The sequence below is a fragment of the Cotesia typhae genome, unplaced genomic scaffold (assembly GCF_013202065.1).
Source record: "Cotesia typhae breed Kobodo isofemale line unplaced genomic scaffold, CoteBio_Ctyphae contig_4, whole genome shotgun sequence".
Lineage (NCBI taxonomy): Eukaryota > Metazoa > Arthropoda > Insecta > Hymenoptera > Braconidae > Cotesia > Cotesia typhae.
The window spans coordinates 1,794,926-1,804,708 of NW_027423748.1; the positions used below are offsets into that span (position 1 = coordinate 1,794,926).

At 31.0% G+C, this 9,783-nt stretch overlaps 1 pseudogene; it reads right to left on the minus strand.

The window, feature by feature from the left end:
• Window positions 1–5,489: 5,489 nt before the first annotated feature.
• On the minus strand, window positions 5,490–8,808 carry LOC141527517 (xaa-Pro aminopeptidase 3-like; annotated as a pseudogene).
• Window positions 8,809–9,783: the final 975 nt, after the last annotated feature.

Here is a 9,783-nt window from a genome sequence, read left to right on the forward strand (position 1 = left end):
CCTCCTGGTTCGATGCATTTACATAATCCGGTACCCAATCATGATCTCGGTTAGTCTCGCTCTTTCCTAACCCTTTCCAATTTTCATACAAGTTCTCTTCTTTAGGTTTTTTCTGCTCTTCATCGTTATTGACCACAAATTTAGTCAGTTTTGATCGAAATATATTGACACCACCTAGAATATCAGCAATGTGTAATTTTAAGAATTTGTTTACAGTTGTAGGTAGTTTTACTTCTTTTTTAAATTCATTTTCAAGTTCTTAAAATCCGCCTCTACATAACCAGATGTTGGTCGTGACATTGTATCAGGTGTACATACATTTGTCCAAAGTGGAAAATCTTTGATTTTGTCAATAAGATTAGAGTACAGGTCTGGGACATAATGAGTGTTTAACTTCTGACCAATAAAGATTACAGTGTTGACCTTTCTGCAAAGACTCTCAATCCATTCTAAAAGGGATACTGACCATCTATTGTTATCAACAGCTTTCGATAATAATTCTTCAAATATAATCGTTTTTTCGGGATCAATTTCAACAGAATCGATAATAGTAAGATCAGGATTCCGCTTTGCAATTACTTTGTAACAGTTTTACCTGCTCAAGTTGGCCCCTAATCAATTTTAAATTTAACTAAACAAAACTAACAACAATAAAAATTACCAGGGCGCCACCAGGATTATTAATCACGGTTCCTGGAACCGGTCCAGAGCTGAGAAAACTTATCTTAGGGTAGAGAGAGTGGAGGAAGGTGCTGTTAAATAATAAAATTTCAATTAACAATCTGATCAGTTTTATTAACAATAAAAATTTAACAAACTTAACAATTTTAAGCGCTCACACACACACTTATAATCTAACGAAGCGGAGAATAACTGCGAAATAAACGATATTTACAAACGAACCTCCAATTGACGATACGATGACTAGACGGGCTTTTTCGAACAAACGGTCTCCCACACCTGTCTTAGAACTAAACTTAAAATTTAACGTCCACCGGACGACCAAAACTAACTCCACACTTTACAACTTAAAATTAAGTCCACAGGACTACCGAACTTAACACTATTAACACTCTCTATCACGCATAATCCGTTCAATTCTTCACACACATAACCCACACTTCGCTTAAATAATTATTTTTTTTTTTGATAAAATATTTAAATTAAATTATTCAATCATTGGTAAATTAATAAAACGACAACCAATATTCAATTTTCAACCAATTCTCAATTCCAATTGTTAATTTTAATTCCGTTAAAATTTTAAATGGATTAAAATTCTTCAGTAACTTATTGTCATGGTCTTAAGAATATAACAATACTTATTTAGAACAAAAGGTCTTAATGCCTTGAATGAACTTAATCACAATATAAATCCTTCAATCACTTCAAAATTATTAACATAAGTTTAATTAACTAATTCTGATTAAACTTTTACTATGACAATCCTACTCACTTAACTGATTTCTTGGACTTAACATCCACGCCGACAATTATCAAGTGTCATTAATTTTAATCTAATTCCTTCACGGACCTAATCCCCAAAATTTACTTAATTCACACGTGTCAAAAAAATAATTTTATAATATAATAATTTCGATAAAAATTCCTAATATAACCTTCTTAATACATTTTTCGATCGGTATTGTTTTTCAATAATAAATTCTTACTATAACATTCTTAATAATTTTCTACTCTATAATACTCTCAATTAATAATTTTCTTAATATAAAACATTCTTAGTAATTAATTCTTAATATAAAATATTATCAACAATTTTCTGATTGTTTTATCAATTATAAAAATTCGACACAGGTCGAAATAGTCAAATTCATTTGCTAGAACATTCGCTAATCAAGTCTTGCTTGACCTTGGGTATTGGAATTTATACGACACAAAACTGACGCTTGACGAAAATTTCACGAACAAAAAATTTTATCTATTTTTCTCAAGACAAAAGTTAATCAATTTTACTCAGTTAATTATTGAAAAATTAATTAAATAAATTTTCTTAGATGTTAGTTAATTGATTGAAAACTTTTAGATATTAAAAATTTCCCCCGCAAGGTCGATCAAGTGATCCTCGGGTATAAACCCCCATGAAAATCACTAATCCAAAAACTAGCAAATGTTCCACGATTTATTTATTGAATAAAATTTTCGTCGATCAACGATCCAATTGATAAACAATTAGGAGAAGTAACTGGGCATTGGATAAACCGCGGTCCACTTCCTTTCCACAGAGCAATAATTGACACCTTGACGAACAAAACGATGGTCTAACTCACTCGTTGAGGATGAAGTCCTAGTTGTAGTTGGCTTCCTTCGTCTCGTCACTACTCTCGGGAACGGTCCTTTTCGATTTCCGTGGCACTCAGTCTGGCGGTCACACTACTTCTCCCTGTTCCGCTGCACGGCTCACCTATTTTAACCCAAACTCACCCCCTCCTATTCTCCCTTTAGGCCCAAAGATCGAGACGCGCCAGTGCTATGTCGAATAATTATCGATATTCGGTGACTTATCGATTAAGGGTAATTTTACCCTGTTACAACTTCTTCTAAATTTTTTCTAGCTTCTTCTGCAGTAATCATACGGTCACCCATAGCTATAATAGAATCTTCAAATTCTGTACTACATACTATTAATGTCAGTATAAAAATTTCTTCTAATACAGATAGTTGGTTACAATCAATCATCAGAGCTACACAATATAAAAAAAAAGATTTAACGATTTTATGGAGCACAGACTGAAAACATTTCCATCTGCTAACTGCGTGTATAAAGTGTGCTGTGTCTAATCTTATAAAAGTACGTGGTCGTAAATTAGTATTGGTAATTAAATTTTCAAAAACAAAGTTTATGTATTCCTTCAGAGATTTACCATTAAATGCTAATGACATTGCATTTAAAAGAGCTCGAGATCCTTCAGAGACTGCTTGTTGTGGTAATCCAGCTTGTTCGACCCATTCAGACAGCCAAAATGAAATAAATCTTGCACTATGCTTTTCAGATAACATTTGATAAACTGGAATTGAATTACCATCAAAATTGATAACAATTTGGTACAAAAATACGTGGCCGGTTTTCTTATCGCGAGATTCTGTTAATCTTTGAACTACACCACCAGATGCGTCAATACCTATTTCTGAATATAGCTTAGTAATACGCAAATATTCTGCATAAGTATGGAATTGTGTAGGAGTTGCATAGAATACAAAGAATGGCGAATCACCGATCCATAAAATAGAATTCATATACAGTGGATCTTGATTCATCTTGCGTATGGCTAATATCATGTCTCTTGAATCGTCAGGATGAATTCCAAGTTCTTTATCAGCAGCTTCTTTTTTAGCTTGGTGAAGTGTACCCGAGTTATATAAAAAAGGTGATCCAGTATCTCCAGGTTTTAAAATATTTCTAGCTTCTTCTTTTCTCCAACCCAAAACGCCAAATCGCAATAGTTTTTGTTGAACTTCCTTCCGTTTTTTACCATTAAGAGGACGTGCCACATCAGCATGCTTAGAAAAACGTGTATCTCGACATTTCAGGATAATAACAACTGGCCCTTCTTCGGAAGGAGGATCTTTAATTATCCCACGAACAGAATTACGACAAGATTTATCATTGCATCGTCCATTCATGACTGCATAATTAACACCAGTCTTATTGATTTTGCCATTTTTAAATACAAAAGCACACTTAATACGGTATTGTTCCCAAAAAGCAAGTGAAACAATATTTGTCCATACGCCAGGTTCAAAACCATAGTACTTGCGTCCTTTATAAACTAATGGTTTTGACATTTCATGTCGTTCCATAGCTCTCTGGTAATTGTTACATGGAAATCTTCACGCTTATCATCGTCGTCACTTTCACTAGGTTCAAGATTATCTTTCTTTTCATCATCATCATCATTACTAATATTATCATCATTTAAATCATATTTAGTAGAGTTATCCTGACTAGAAGTTGAATCATTCACAGTAGGGGAAATATTTTCTTCACCACCAATAAAAATTCCGCATTCTTCTCGAGCAAGTGTTAAGATTTTTCTTCTATCCTGTCGTACATTAACCCTTACAGCCGGGACCTTCCATAATCCTTTTAGTTCATCCGAAATATCTTGCCATACTCTCGAGCTGTGTTCTGGTAATTTCTCTGTTTGAAAATACTTTATGTGTATTTTTTAATGCATTAACTGCTAAATGAACAGACACTGCTGATACCGCTGGCATTATGCAAATATACTTGACAGGATATCCTAAAGAAAAAAAAATAATTAGTAATTAAATGACTGATATCCAAGAGGTTAATATCACTTACTTAATAAGACGTATACATTAATTCATAATAATTATTGTTTCAACTAAAATTTAAAAATGGAATATTGAAAATAAAAATAATTCATTTAATTAAAAAAAAATTCTACTTTGTGGATTAAAACAATGAAATTATTTTTTTTATACTTGAAACCAAATCACAGAGAACTTATTGCAATAAGTATTAAAGAGACAATCGTCGTTTGTCATTTGTCCATAAGCATATACTAGGACATAGCGCAAAGTTATGTATATATGATACGCATATATGTTGTAAAATTATTTTAATCAGTATATTAATTGAATTGAATATGTTCGCAAAATTAGAAATAAATTATTAATAAACTAAAATAATTTTTATTTACTGATCTATACGTTTGATGTCATTGATAACAAATTGATATTGAACATCTAAGCAATGCGGTCAGATCGTGGGTAAAGTGATCCCCCACTATGCCATTTTCAATATGCTCAGATGAGTGTCCCCAAAGTCGGGCTCTTTTTACCCACGATCGGCTGCACTGCATCTATAAGTTGACATCGTTAACTAAATAAGCCGTAAAATTTTAATTGAAAATGAACTTATTGACTTATGATAAATTTAAATCATTTTACTGATATATTACCTTAGATAATTAACTTCATTTTGAGGTACAATAGTTTAAAATTTAGGGCCAGTTTTTCAAACGATGTTTTTTGTTAAAACACAGTCTTTTCCTATGTTAACCAAATAAAAACAAACGAAAAAAATTGATTTGAATAAAACACATCATTTGAAAAACTGGCCCATAATCTCTAAGTGAGAATTAAAGTTGAATTTCAACATGTGTAATCCAAAATTTGATATACTCGGATTTATATGGATTAATATTAAAATGCAAGACTTACCATGCAAATCAGTATCGATATTATAAACTATGAATCGTAAAATTAGATTCTTAAGTTGAAATTGGTGCCACAACACACTTGTACTCTTCATGATTGATATAAATGAGCTACGGTCAACAATAAATAACCTGTAATATAAAAAAAAATAATTAACATAAATAATTAATTAATATTATCATGAATATATCAAACCCATGTAAACATGTAAAATAAAAACAAAAAAATGATAATTTTTTTTAATCACTTTTACTATCGTAGAGATATAGTGTACTTACAAATAATTAAAATTCAATGATGGCACATTTGCTTGACAAATTATTAGATTAATATATCCAGAGTTCGGTAGGTATATAACATATTTCCTTGGTGAGTGTACAGCATACTAGTTTTTGAACACCAGATTTCAACAGCAATATTTCTCTCTGAAAAGAAAGAACATCAATAAATATCTATTAAATTTTTTTATTCATAATTTTTGAATGAATTATTTCAAATTAAGTTAAACTATCTTGTCGTGGAAGTAGTGTTGCTGCTCAGATCGCTTGTACTCTCAGCGTAACCTAAGATAGTTCTAACTTTAATTCATAACTATTCCCCTCTAAAAGTACTACGAATCGAAGGTATATCAGACACTGAGCTTAATCTATTCACAAGTATAATTGTTTGATATTTTAAAAATTCACAGTATAATATATAACAGTATTATTCGTGGTCCAACTATGTCTGTATATTAATTAACAGTCAACTCATTACTTAACAAAATCAATCGTAGCTTTGTAAATTAGGATATTAAAAATTTTGGAAATATATTTTCTTTTTATTTTGTATAATTCAACGTAAATAGGTGTATAAATTGATATGATACTGAAGTCAGCAGACACCTGTCAAATTTAAGGTTTTATTTCAGAAATAAATTAGTGGAAACAAAAATATTTAAAAAAATTGTACTTACAGTTTTTCAAATTATCTAGACGCGCAATTTTTTTTTTTTAATTTTTTTTAAATAATTTTTTCAATTATAAAAATCATAAGAATTATTACATGTCTGCTAATTTCAGTATCATAAATTGGCATATGAACAAATTTAAATATTTCGACGTGTTTTATTACTTAAGTACCACTAATAATATGCGATGGAAATAGAATAGTGGTTAGGATTGATGTATTTGAAAACAAATTTAAAAAATATTTTTACTTACAGTAAATTGAAAATGACCAAGGAATTTTGTTTAAAAAATTTCGGAAACAAGTGATTTCAAAGTAACAAAAAAATATACTCCATTGATACTCCAGATGATCTAAATTGGATTGAATCACAGATGAGTCTCACCACAAAGATTGATAACATGTACTCCGGTGCCTAGAAAAATTATATATTTCATATAATAATAATCTATACATATATAAAAGATTTTCTATGTATATAGTGACTCATCACCATATCTCTGGAACTATAAGGCCTAAAGACTTAAAATTTGGCAGGAATATTTCTTTCGTTAAGTAGAGATCAGCTAAGGTTTCACGAAATTCCGGCTCTAAAGAGAATTGTGGGGGCGTAAACAATGAAAAATTGATATTTCCAAACTACAGCTCCTACATTCTCGAAACTCGATAGAAATATTTCTTTTGTCATGTAGAAGTCAACTAAGAACAAATTTTACGAAATTCCAATCCTAAAGGGGATTGCGGGGGCGTAAATAATGGAAAATTAATATTTTCAAACTGTAATTCCTATAAGCTTGAAATTCGGAAGGAATGTTTCTTTTGCTGTGGAAAAAACAGCTAAACATGAACTATGCGAAATTGAACGCTAAAAAAAGATTGCGGGGGTGCTAACAATGAAAAATTAGAATTTTTGACAATAATTTTCGACAGGATATTTGTAGAGAATCAAGAGTTAGCGTTTGAAATGAAGTAAAAAAGTAGGAGAACTTTGTTAATTAAAGTGGATCATAAATCCTCTTAGTAAAGTAAGAGACCCAGTACCTGTTCATGTACCAGTACATGTATATTTGCGAATATAGATATACAAATACATGGAGTGAGCGGGTACTGGGGCTCTTACCTTAGGTGATTTTCGAAATTAATTCATTTACAATTGATAGTGTCTATAAATTTTGTAGCTGATATCTACGTTGTAAAAGAAATAATCTTACCAAATTTCAAATCTAGATTTAAGAATACGACCGTATCATACGCCCAGCAAAGCGGGCGGGTAACGGCTAGTAATAACTATAATTATTAATAAGTATATATTACCTGGTTCAACGGTGACAATCATTCCAGGCTGCGTTCTAATACTCCGTGGAATTTTCCTAGTATCATGAACGTCCATTCCCAAATAATGACTTACATGATGCGGACAATAAGTAAAAGCAGTGGATACTAATTTATCATGTGAGAAATTCTTAGGTATCAAACCAATCTCTTGCAATCTTTTACCCAATAAATCGCACATGTCATAAAATAATTTATCCAAGGTTGGAAGGTTTTTCAATTTATTGATAAGTGATTTTTGTACTTCGAGAACTATTTCATATAAAATTTTCTGTTGAGGATTAAAGGTACCGCTGACAGGCCAAGTTCTTGTTATGTCTGATGAATATCCATGATACTCACATCCTAAAATATATAACATAACAATTAGTGAACAAGGAAAATTATGTTGAAATGAAATAAAAAAATACAAACCAGCATCCATTAAAACCATATCGCCATTATTTAAAATTTGATTATTAGTAATATAATGAATAACATTAGCATTTCTATCGCCAGCAATAACTGGAGGATATGCCAAAAATTCGGCTCCATTCATCCGACATTCGTAATCCACCGTAGCAAACAATTGATGCTCTGTCATACCAGCTTTGGAGACTTTTATTGTCTTTGTAATAGCTTCCGACGCGATATCACAACTCTTCTGCATCAACTCAATCTCAGCCGGTGACTTGATCAAGCGAATTTGATGAAAAATATTCTTGATCGACGTCGAGGGCAGCCGACATCGACCCGTACTTGCTAGTATTCCTAACGTAGATATTTTTTATGAAATTCATTGTGAATAATGTCATGGTTATCATACCAGATTGATGCATTAGACTTGTACTTATTAACCATTGAACTCAAGTAAGAATCAAAGTCTGAAGCCGGCAGCGACTGATCAACTCCGAACATTTCAGCAGCAGCCTCACTTCCAGTTCGCGATCCATCCCACAGCTCAGACTTGGGATCTTTCTTTTGCACAAACAGGGTACATAACACCTTATCACTGTCAATTGTCATCAACAAGACGCTGTCGGGTTCCTGACAGCCCGTGAAATACAAGAAATCTGAGTTCTGGCGAAAGACGTAGGGAATCTTGTCGGACATGTAAACTTTGCTCGCGGATGGTATTATTACAATATGAGAGTCTACATCTTTTGGAGAGAAATTTTTTATAATATAATCCGCTAATTTTGTTCTACGGATTTTGAGCTCATCTAACTTTATTCCAGGTACCAATTCACCGGGTTTTACAAGGTGAGGATGTGTTTGTGAGGTTGGTTGGCCGTACAACTGTGTGTGATGATAATCGCATGATGGGTTTCGGGTGATTGAGTTTTATGATATTATTGTTGAATAATTATCAACTAGCTGCTGTATTCCTGTTGAAAAAAAAAATTTATCAGTATTTTACTTCTTTTTTATTAATATAAAAATTTATGTTACTAAAATTAGCAGACTTTACCAATTTTTTAGATTTTTATAACAATTAGATTATTATAAAAAAAAATTTAGTAACAAAATTCCACATATAGAAATTAAGAAAAATTATCAGTGAGAATTTTTAAGAATATTTTTTTTCTATCATCATTGATTTGTTATAATAATCTCAAAAATTATCAGATGTCTGCTGATTTTAGTATCATAAAAATTTCATAATTTATAAATGACGTTAATTGAAATAATATGTAATTATTGTTTAATAAAAATAAAAGTATGAACAACTATTTCCAACATCACCAATAATCATAATAATAAAAAAAATATAAATGTATAACCTAGTTCCAGTCGTTAGAAAAATATAAAAATGTAAAATGAAAAAATTAACAATATCTTACTTAAACTCTCTAACCGAAACTTTCGATACTGCTTAATAAATTTGAACATTTTTTTAAGTAAAATCTTCGAGCACTATCATTAAACTAATTATTTAAATAAAAATATGGAGCGTAAATCAAAATACAGAGAATTGTTGTTGGGAACAGCTGACGGTGGTACTGAGCGGGAGTTTCGAATCTGACTATTGAAAACTTAAGAAAGAATAGTCTTGATAATTGTTGAAAATAAAATTTATAATAATTTCGTGGTAAAAGTCAATTGTTTAACATTATAAGTATAATTCGTATAAGTATAATCTATCTATATATAAGAGATTTTCTATGTATATAGTGACTCATTACGATATCTTTGGAACTATATATAGCTTAAAGACTTAAAATTTGGCAGGAATATTTGTTTCGTTAAGTAGAGATCAGCTAAGAACAAATTTTATGAAATTATACTCCTAAAGGGGATTGCGGTGGCGTAAACAAT